The sequence below is a fragment of the Rattus rattus genome, chromosome 1 (assembly GCF_011064425.1).
Source record: "Rattus rattus isolate New Zealand chromosome 1, Rrattus_CSIRO_v1, whole genome shotgun sequence".
Taxonomy (NCBI): domain Eukaryota; kingdom Metazoa; phylum Chordata; class Mammalia; order Rodentia; family Muridae; genus Rattus; species Rattus rattus.
This window is the reverse complement of record NC_046154.1, coordinates 56,947,077-56,958,709: the sequence shown is the minus strand read 5'-3', so window position 1 is coordinate 56,958,709 and position 11,633 is coordinate 56,947,077. Positions and strand designations below refer to the sequence as shown.

Here is an 11,633-nt window from a genome sequence, read left to right as displayed (position 1 = left end):
TTACTGTTTCAAACGAAGTGCAAGAGTTCCAAGGACATAGGCTACTGGTGTACTCATCTCATTTATTACTTTCCCTCACCTCTCAAGACACATTTTCCTTCCATCTTTAGGTAGATAAACTGAAACCTATAGACATTGAACAGTTTTCCCAGTGAAAGACAGTTATAAAGGACAAGTTTTAAAAGGCATGGCAGAATTTATAATCAAGTTAGGATCCTCCAAACTACAGGCTTCCCACATAGCACTATCCCACAGTAGCATTAGAAATGCAGGGTCCTCATCAACAAATGACTTCCCTTGCCTCAGCTACCAACTTCACAAAAGTGAGGGAAAAGAGTTGAAGTGTTGAAACTTTGCAAGGCTCAGGGATAAGGAGTTTGCCCATATCCTTGCCTAACACAGGGCAGACATTCGAGGCTATTGACTGTTGACTATTGACTCTTGGTAGACTGAGCATTCAGAAAGGCGAGGCACGCCTGTATCTTGAATTTCTTTTGCATATGTTCAGTAAATCCATAGCTTGAGCTCTTTGGACATGACACAGGCCTATGCAAATGCAAGCCTAGCCTTGGAAATTCTTCGGGAGAGTAATTAATTAATTAGAGAAATCACAGTCATAAGAACGTCTTGAAGAAACCATGAAGACAAAGCCTAGCAAGGCTGGGACCCATAAAGCCAGCTGTTAGGTGAAGAGATGTTTGCCAAAGGCTATTCGTGGAAGAACGAACAAGGTTTTCTCACAGGCCTGTCACTGATGTGGTCCTGCTTTTCTTCCTGTTCAGAGCTGGACCATAGAGAAAATAAATCTAAGGCTGCATATAGAACAGAACTATTCCAATACCAAACAATCCATCTTGTGTGGATTCGGGGACTATTTGTAGAGATCATCAGGAAAGAGGCATTTGTTTCTGTATCAGCATGGGTTCCACACCCTGCCTGCAGCACTCAAAACACTTCTTGGTAATTTGAAAATAAATTGTATGAAGAAGGTTCCTTTAAGAAACTACAAAATCTCAGAATCAAATAAGGATTGGTCGTTGTGCTTATTCTACCTGGCCAGTCTACATCATTCTTTGTACTGTCACCACATCTCTTTAATCATTATAACTCACTACTTTTAGAGGCATCGGCTTCAGACTTTGCATACCCTACTCTCTTATCAGAAAATTCTTCCTTGTTATTTTTTAATATTAGTCCTATTTTTCCCAATTCTGCTTTCTATCAATAACAATGTTACAACTGCCCTTTATTAAGCTGTTGCTATTTTTCACACATGTACTTGGTAGATTTTTTGGTTCTTTTTTTCATTTCTGATTATAGATTTTATTTTTCCCATTAATTAATTTATTTATTCACTTTACATCCTGATCACTGCCCCCTTCCAGTACTTCCCTCACACACTCCCTCCTCCTATCACCCCTCTCCTTCTCTTCTGAGAAGGTGGAGCCTCCCCATATCCTCAGGCACGTCAAGCCTTCACAGGCTAGGTGCATCCTCTCCCACTCGGCCAGACAAGGCAGCCCAGTTAGGGGACTGCATTCCACAGACAGGCAACAGCTTTATCGACTGCCCCTGCTGCTGTTGTTGGAAAACCCACATGAAGACTGAGCTTCATCGGCTTCATATGTCCAAGGGTCTTCGGTCCAGCTCATGTATGCTCTTTGATTGGTCATTTAATCTCTGAGAGCCCCAAGGGTCTAGTTTAGTTGACTCTTTTGGTCTTCCTGTGGAGTTCCTATCCCGTTTGGAGCCCTAAATATCTCTCCCAACTCTTCTATTAAGAGTCCCCAAACTCCATTCAATGTTTGGTTATGGGTCTCTACATCTATTTCAGTGAATTCCAGGGTGCAGTCTCTCAAAGGACAGGTATGCTAGGCTCCTGTCTGCAAGCATAACAAGAGTATCATTGGAAGGGCGGGAGGATCTTTAATATGAGATTGCATGCAAATTTATTTGATCTTCTGCTACAGCAAACAGTAACACAATGCTTTCACAGTATTGTGACAGCTCCCAGGATCTCACAACATAATATTTCAAATTAAGATGCACAGCTGATCACAACATTGAGAACAAAACACTGAGTGCTCAGCTCTCTATAAGAAATCTGTATTTTAACTCCACCAGCGCCACGGTTCATAGAACACAGTAGAAGGGGGAGTGAAAAGAATGTAAGAACTGGGTGACAGAAAGGAGTTTTTGTAAAATATTGTCTTTTGGATGGCTTTTGCACTCATTCACTCACAGCATCTGAATTTTTCCCAATTAATTAATTAATTACTTTACATCCTGATCACTGCTTTTTTCCTCTTGCTTTTTTCCTCACATACTTTTCCCCCTATTCTCTCCCCTTCTCTGAGAGGGTGGAGCCCCCTCACCCACGTATCCCCAGTAACTATATGCCACAGCATAGATATCCAGAAATATGCATGCTACCACATATGTTCAGGGTCCTAGGTCCAGCCCACATATACTTTTTGGTTAGTCATTTAGTCTCTGAGATCCTCCAAGGGTCCCAGTTACCCAGCACATATGCAGCATGCATCTTGCCGAAGAACCCTAGTTACTAAGATCACTCATAAGACCTGCACAAGATCAAGCCAGCCAAATTTCCAGCACACCTTACTGAGGTTCAGTCTGTTGGAGAAAGTTCGTCACTGGGGGAAAATTTTGAAGGTTTGCAGCTCTGTCTATTTTTCTGATTGTTTTCTGTGTGGCTAAAAACTTGATCATCCAGTTTCTTATTCCCGCTGACATGCTAAATGCTTTTACCCCCATTATGGACTCGAGCCCTCTGGAACCATCAAAGGAAATAAAATCTGTGTTCCTGAAGTTGCTCTTGGACAATGGTACTTTATCACAATCATAGAACAGTAGCTGATATAGGTAGAGTCGGTCCAGAATTGACATGCCCGAGCCCAGCTTGATGAGTAAAATGAGTTCATAGGAATAAGTTATAGCCTGATAGATGACTCTGGAAGGCTACATTTAGAGTAATTTGTCACCACTCTGAATATCAAGGTCCTACATCATATAGCTTTAAGTCTATAAATGAATTCATAAACACCTGGATTTTAGATTGGTGATGCAGGAACGATGACTACAGTGCAGAGAAAACGAAGCACTGACGAAACCAGCCAGACTCTGGTCATGTTATATGCCCATATGTACGCTGTCTCGCTCTTATCCATGCTTTTCTGGTCTCACAAAATACTGTCTAACCACAGGATGTACTTGGTGGTTTATGTCTACTGTTTGTCACATTATATTCTCAGGGTCTATGAATGCCATTATTATCCCTGGTTTATAGAAAAAGGAAAAGCACCATAAAAAGGTTAAAGGACCAAGTCACTCATGGTTTGAAAAATATCAAATATCTAGGATACAAAATTAATTCATTCAACATCACACTTCACGTTTGACCTGCCAAGCAGCTGAGCACAGTCATCTTGGTTGAGTACTGTGTTAAGGGCTAGACTATTGTCCTGTTCCATGTAGATCATGTACTGGTATGTAAAATGTAGTTTAATTTAAAACTTACCTAGTATCCTAGCTCATTTTGCTCTTGACAAAATCAAGATAAAATATCAGACCACACCACCACCACCACCACCACCACCACCACCACCACCACCACCACCACCACCAGGGATTTTTTTCTGGTTTATAGTTCAAGGGGTTTCATTCAAAATGGTGGGTAAGGTAAAGGCAGCAGAAGCATGAGGAAGTTGCTCACACTACATTGCCATTCCAAAAGCAAAAAACAATGGAGTGCTCAGCAAGCGTTCTCCTCCTTGTGTAGCCTATGGAATAGAGCCACCAAGAGTCAGGGTGGGTCTCACCTAATCTAGAAGGTCGCATAGGCAATCTCCTAGGTGATTCTACATCCTGTCCAGTTGACAAGCAGTACAAACCACCATGCTAGATGATGAGTTGTAATCCAGGAACTCCAAGGTAGCAAGACTAGATGTTGTCCCTGGGAAAGTAGGGAAGATAAACTTTTGGCTAGATCTTGAAACAAAGACATCAATTGCTAGATTATGAGAGAGAAGGATAGTGGATTTGTAAACTTAGGTTAAACAATCACACCAGTTACAAATGTGTTTGGTTAATCTCTGTTACAGACTTAGCCTGCTATGTTTCTCCTGTAAAGTGATCTCATGAGCAATGTTTCTTACCTCTGTGAACTTAGAACACGCTATCTGCCAGGGAACTCTTTGCATTCCCATCCTTGTGTGCCCCGGAGATGAGATGCAGGAGTCTTTCATGTTATCATTCAAGCATCCGTCTTAACCACAAGTGTCCTGTGGAGCTTTGTTCTTTTTAAGGATAAAGAACGTTTTTACCACTGGAAACCCTCTCAAGTTTGATCTGCTCAGAATTTATTTCTCCTCATTCATCTCTCCTGTAGATCTTGTATTGTTTTTGCTTTAGAAATAATGGGAGATAATGGAGGAAAGCAATTAACTGTCCGGTTTATTCAGGAAGGCAGTTTGCATGAGAAACTGTGTAAAGACTCCCCAAGGAGAGAACACATAAAATTGCTCTTTTCAGAGTCTCAAATTGTATTTACCCATACACTCAACATACATCTCCAGCCTGATTCTATTCATAGGTGATTCTCAGAGTGAGTCTGTCCAACAGAGAGAAGGCAGAGTCCATGGGGGTAGGGCATCCTTAGGTAAGATGCAAGCCATGTCTATAGAAAGGAACAGTTCTAGAGGGTTTTGCCAAGTCCCCAATATACCACGTTTGTCTTTATTTCTTCAAACCACAATAAGAATATACCCTAATACAAGACCATTGATCACTTCCTTCACCCAAAAATGTCTCTCTACAAAAAGTCTTTCAGTAGAAATAAGATACTTAGTTACAAAACTTGGTTTTGTTTAGGATTAGGGTCTTTTCTTCCTTAAAAAATAGTAACTGATGATAGATAGTGATCAGTAGGACACTCTTTGAGAAGTTGAGATCTAGGAAAAAAGTTCTTCTCAACCAGTGGAGAGACTTCACCTCCCACTTCATCTGCAGCTTAGCCACGTGGTATCATAACTCTGTCTTTTCTTTCATTCAGGAACCTCTTAAGGTACCCAAAGACTCTCATCCTGACCCATTAGCCAGTGCCAGGCTCAGTGGAGCTCAGAAGCAGAATGCTGCTAAGAAAAGACACAGGTCCTGGATCTGATGCCACATTTCAAGGCCAGTTTCTTTCTACTAGCTTTGTGAGACAAAGGATACCCGACTTCTACACTTCAATAGTCTGCCTGTGAACATCAAAGCAAACATACACCTAGGAAGCTTATGAAAGTTGAATTTATAATTGTACATCTGAGTGTGTGTAACTGTACTGTATTTAATAGGAAACTAAGATTTACCACATTCTTATCCCCCATCTCCTTGTTCCCACCTCTTCTTGTCTTATTAGGCCAATGAACACCTTTATAAGAATATCAGTCTATGTTAGCCTTCTGCTCTCATTGCTAGCTACATGAATGATATCATAGGATTCCAGTTTCTTACCGGGGACCTATGACTTTTCTCCACAGTCTACTTAGGAAACCTAAGCACTCATTGTGCCAAGGATGATAATTCTCCCCCGGGGCCAATCTACAAACTTAAATCCTCCCTAAAAGCAGGAAGAACAAAGCTGGTTTGAAAGGGCCTGTTTGTTTTGTCACTTTTCCCAGAGGCAAGGGCACTGCAGGCAAATGGTGAGTAGGAAAATGAAACTATAAAGAAATATCTGACAGTGCTTCCTTAATCTCGGTCCACATCTGCTGATCTAGCCAAAAGTGAGGGGGCAGAGGTGAACTTTGCTATGCCACGGTGAATAATGCAATCATACGTTGGATACCAAACTACATTTAACTGCCATATAAATCCTGCCTGCCTCCGTACCACACCTCATTATCTCACAGGAAATGTATAGCTTCCACAAAGTCAAATGTGCTCCGACCTGTGCCTCTGAAGCTGAGACGGAGAGGCAGGCCTGAGTTATGTGCTCGCTGCACCAGCAGTCCAGCTTGCCTGGAACACACAGGGAACCTTACGCAGACACCCTTAGCATTTGCTTGTCATGGGCCATCAGGCAAAACACTTGAACACTCTGATTTGGGTCTGCCAAATAGAAAATGGGAGTACTCCTGCTTTGCAAATTAGAAAGTACAAAGAGCTTAGCAAACCATTCAAGGTCAAAATCAAAGATCTGGATGAGCATTGATTCTAAGTCTGTCTTGACTCACAGCATTCTTTCCCCTAAATAACAACAAGAAAAAAGTCCTGTCTGTGTTATGCTTCTACTTTGGTAGAAGCAACTTGGGCTCAATTAAACCCTTAACAAGGGCACTTGCTCTTTAGGGTCTCTTATTCTCAACAGACTGAATTGTGCAGATTCCTTCAAAGGATGAAAATGTGTCAAAGAAGCACAAGTATAAAAGTCCAAGCTTGATTCTAAGGAACGTGGTGAGGTAGCAGAAATTGTCTAAGAGAGTGCAGGGGCAGCTATCTAGACCTCTGGAGGAAAGAGGAGGGAAGTCCGGAAAGCACTCTGCCTGTGTTCAGAAGGGGAAGGAGCAGGTTGGGTGGGTTTTTGCCTTGTTTTCAGCTGCAGGAACTGAGAAGCCCTGTCCAGGTTCAATGCTCCATTCTTAAAGTGGTGAACAAAATCCCTCTTTGTTCCCCAGTGAAACTTATCTCTGAAGAGCTGAACCACTTCCTGTGAGATACAGCCCTGCAGATGTGTCCTGCAAGACCCACCCCACTGCTCTGTCTTCAGTCAAAAGGGCAAGAATGGTCACTTTGTACTGCTGTCTGAAAACGACACTGGTTCCTCTGATCCCTACTGGGGTTACCAAGTGGGTAAAGCTTCCTGCTCAGAAGAGAGCTGGAGGCTGTGTGTGTGTGTGTGTGTGTGTGTGTGTGTGTGTGTGTGTGTGTGTGTGTGTGTGTGTCTTTGTGTGAGTCATTGTGTGTGCCTGTGTGTGTGCTTATGTGTGTACATCTAAGTGTGTATCTGTGTATGCATCTGTTTGTGGGTGTCTAGTGTTTCTTTTCTTCTTTTGTTAATTTGTTTAGTTATTTATAGAGCTGGTATCAAAGGTACCAAGGAGGGCCAATGTAGCCATGTTTTCCAAACAGTATTTTGTGGAACCTGTCCAAAGATTGGAAGCCCTAGCAGCCTGAGGCAGGGGATGAACTGAGTGAAAGCAGTAATTTGTCCTGCATCCTTCCGTCTGCCTCTCTGTACTTTGCTAATACCAACAGTTAAAGAAGTTCTAAAATTTATGTCAGAGTTGATATAATTTCATCCCAACAAAGACTTGTTTAGATGTAAAAAGGTTTGTTATGTAAATACTCTGGGGGGGTTAAGGATCCAACTAAAAATCTGTCCCCCCTCCTGATAACACAGAGCTTTGTGATTCTGACTCATTCATTCCAACTCTAGTCTCAACGTCATCCTCTGTAAAGTAAGGAGGTCCAAACAGTGTACCCGGCTGTGCTTATTCTACTAACTGGATTCTCCAGTTGAACATGCTCTTCATGTCTCTTCACACTGACAGACAGTCATCAACACACTTTCGGAGTCAGACTCTCTCTTTATCTTAAGTCAAAACTGATAAATATAATCCCTTTCATGGAGGAATCTACAATCTGAGTTATAAACAGAAAACTAATTAAACAACAAAAGGTCAAAAGTCCCAAACTAAGCAAGTGGTGAGCCATCATTATTTCAATTTATGCATTTCCTATCGTCTTCCTCTGGGAACTGTTGAACTGATGCTAGCATCAAAGTTGCCTCAGAACTTAAGAAAATTGCACTCTTGCACAGATGGAAATACACAATGAAGACACCATCAAACATGACCCAAAATGCTAGGAAGAGAGGGATCAAAGACCAAGAACAGTGTCCAGCAGTGTTCTAAGCAGCCATCATACGGTTTTCTATTCAGAGATGACCATGAAGAGGTTTAGCAAGGAGGATGAGTATTTCAGATTGATAGCCCTACTCTCGGCAGCCCTAAGTTTAAGGTTTATGAAAAAAAATGCCTGTATTGCACCACATACACCTCACACATGTCAGGAAGGGAAATGATGACCCAACCATTCAAGTTAAATGATTAGTTAGAAGTCCTAAAAGGAATTGCATCTGGGTGCCTGCCCAAGCTCACCATCACCTGGTTGTGTGGTTTGCTTAATTTTTAATATCCTGCCTTTCCTCATTGGTAAATGGAATAACAATTACCTATGCGAAGGCATTGGTGTGTTACATAGTCTGCCATTTCCTCATCTCTAACAATCTAGTTGCTACACTCTGTGCTCCCTGATGATGTTCAAGCCCTATTTTTCTCTGAAATCACTCCAGTGAAAAAAGTTCTTCAGAGCAGACTGAAACTCTCATTACAAAAAGATGATGGGAAAAGCATCAAATCCTTGGCTTACCCTTTAGATTGAATGAGAAATTGTTACAACAAAGCAGGTATCGTTTTTTCCCAGAGGAGATCAGGAACGAACACATGTACAATGGTTTAATTTTTTTCAACAGAGATCCAGTACAATGCTCTTTATGACATTCCTACTTGTGAACTCAGAACTCAGTGGTTACCAGCAGATACTATATAATATACACAAATCTACATTTAGTGCTACTAAAATTGATGGGCTGTTTAAATGGGGCTGTGTAAGGGGTTTTAATTTTCCTCCAGTGAGAAGGATGAGCCACTTTAAATTCATGTCTAGATAATGAAAAGGAGAGAAAGACTTGAAGTTGGAAGTAATTGACGGGAGGAAGGCCATCAGCGTTTCCCATTGGTGTTTACATTTATGAGTGGCACAGGGCATGAATGGATTATGCTGATTCATTTCACTGTCAACTCATTAAGTTGTAAGGTTTGCCCCCCAGAATTCTACTTTGTGAATGACTCTCAGAGAGATTCAGCAAAAAAGAATTTGTATATGGTCTCTGCAGTACTTGAGCAGGAGCCATTAGTCTCTGGAGGCCCCTTTAAGAAAGCAGACATAGGTCTCCCTTCTTGTCAACTGATCTTCACTTTTAGCCCACACCCTTTTTCTTCTGTAGCATAGCTCTCCTTGACAGTGAGCTGCTCTAGGTTTGTGGGCAGATACTTTCTGGCAGACCCATACAGGCTTTCAAGAGAGTTGACTTCTGGGTTATGAGATTGGATGAGATGGTCCTGTCTCACAGGTTGCAATACTTGAAAGAATGAGCCCTGCACCTCAACTGGGCAGCATAGTAGTACTGGGCCTGGTCAAGGGGGTCATGGGTGAGCCAGCCTGAGGATAAGACTGAGGACGAGCTGGCCCTGCCTTTCTTCTGCCATGAGGTATTGTGCGTGCTGGGATGATATCCTCTTCTCTCACCACCTGTGGCAATTGGAGGTTTGGGTGTGGGTTAGCTGGCCTAGAAGACATGAGGGCAAGAAAGCTGACCCTGCCTCCTGCTGAGGCTTCCTCCTGGTGGCATTGGGTAGGCTAGCTGAAGCAGTGCTAGAGAGCTCACCATGGTGGCTCTAATAAGGCAAGCTCTGGGCTGACCAGCTTAGCTGCCACTCAGGCCCAAATCCAAGGCTCTGAGTTGGGCCAAAATCTGTATGACCTGCAAATGGTTGGGATGGTGGAAAAGGTCAGTCCTACTGATCCAAAGCTGCAGGGTCTTCATGACACAGGGCAACAACAGGATAACCAGGAGGAGTCCTGGTGAGGATCCAATATCGATGGTGTCCCAGAAGCCAGAGATCTTGAACCAGATCAATGAATATTTGAAAGTAAAGATGTGTGGACAGAGGAATATACTGCAGGGCACTTTGTATGCTTTGTTTTGTTTGTTTGTTTGTTTATCCATATTTTTATTTTAGTCAAAGGCTACAAGAACAAAGAGTAGATGTGTGAGGATGGGGAGATGAATGGGGCTGGGGTACATGATGTGAAACTCACAAAGAATCAATAAATAAATACTATAATGCATCAAATGTTCCTAACATGTCACAGAACATTTCACCCAGCCTTTTCTCAGCTGCCGCCAAGGTGCTTGGTCCTTCCAAGGAAGCTACGTTGCATTGAGATGAGGCCCTCACTTCCTCCAGTGACTAGCACCATGCAGGCAGTCCATACACAACATATATGGCTTTCATTTCTGAGCTCACCTGGATCTACTCTGCCTTTATCCTTCACGACAACAAGGTCATACAGGATAAGATTGATGCCCTCATTAAAGCAGCTGGTGTCAATGTTGAACCTTTCTGGCCTGGCTTGTTTGCAAAGGTCCTGGCCAATGAATGTCAACATCGGGAGCTCATGTGCAATGTAGGGGCTGGTGGGCTTGCTCCAGCAGCTGGAGCTGTACCTGCTGGTGGTACTGCCTCATCTACCACTTGGTACCTCAGCTGAGGAGAAAGTGGAGGGAAAGAAGGAATAATCCAAGGAGTCAGAAGATGACATGGGGTCTGGTCTTTCTGATTAAACTGCTTTTGTTAACATGTCCAATATAGAAAAGGAAGGAAGGAAAGAAGGAAGGAAGGAAGGAAACGTTTTCACCCAAACACCAAAGAGTAGATATTCTATTCAGCAGCCCATTTTAGTTTCTCTAAAATAAACCACATATTGAGACACAAACTAAATCTTAACAAATTCAGAAAAATTGAAATAACTGCATATATTCTGTCTGACCACAATGTAATAAAGCCTAAAATCAATAGTAAACAAATCTCTAGTAATTACACAAACTCATAGATATTGAATGATGAATGGGTAAAAGAAGAAAGAAAAAGAAAAAATATTCCTGGAACATATGGAAATGAAAGCACAGCACAACAAAATCTATAGAACATGTTAAAATTAGTCTGCTAAGAAAATGAAAAGCTCTAAAGAAATGTGCCCACATTAAAAATCAGAAACAGCACAAATGATGCAACTCAAGAATCCAGTAAATGGGAATAAATAATAACATCAAAGCAGAAATTAATGAAATAGAAACAGAGAAAACAATACAAAGAATAAATAAATCTGGCTCTTTGATAGTACAAACAAGATTGACAGACCCTTCGCCCAACTAGCTAGAAGAAAGAGAAGATCCAAACTAATAGAATTGGAAATGAACAGGGATACGTCAACACATATGCTAAAGAAATTTAGAGTGTTGTAGAGGAGTAATTTAAAACCTATACTCCAATAAGTTAGAAAATATTTTTATATGGACAAAGGTTTAGATTCTTGCAAACGACCAAAGTTGAACCAAGAAGAGATCAAAAACTTGGAGACCCATAACAAATAAGATAAAACAAACAATGAAATGCTTTCTGACTAACAAAAACCCAGGCTCAGAAGGATTCACAGAAAAATTCTATCAAACATTTGAAGGTTTGCAATTAATACTTTTTAAATTATTCCAAAAAAACAAAAGTAGAAAGACCATTTCAAAACTTCTCTGTGAAGCCAGTATTGTTCTAACACCAAAAGGAGGTAAAGATACAGCAGGAAACAGAATACTGCACATCAGTGTCTCTGATGAACATAGATGGAAAAAATCTCGATAATATACTACAAACTGAATTCAGGCATATATCAGAAATATCATCCACCACAATAAAGTTGTCTTTAGAAGATTCAAGGATAGTTCAAGC

The 11,633-nt window shown here is 41.5% G+C and overlaps 1 pseudogene; it reads left to right on the top strand.

The window, feature by feature from the left end:
* Positions 1–10,134: 10,134 nt before the first annotated feature.
* On the top strand, positions 10,135–10,474 carry LOC116887738 (annotated as a pseudogene).
* Positions 10,475–11,633: the final 1,159 nt, after the last annotated feature.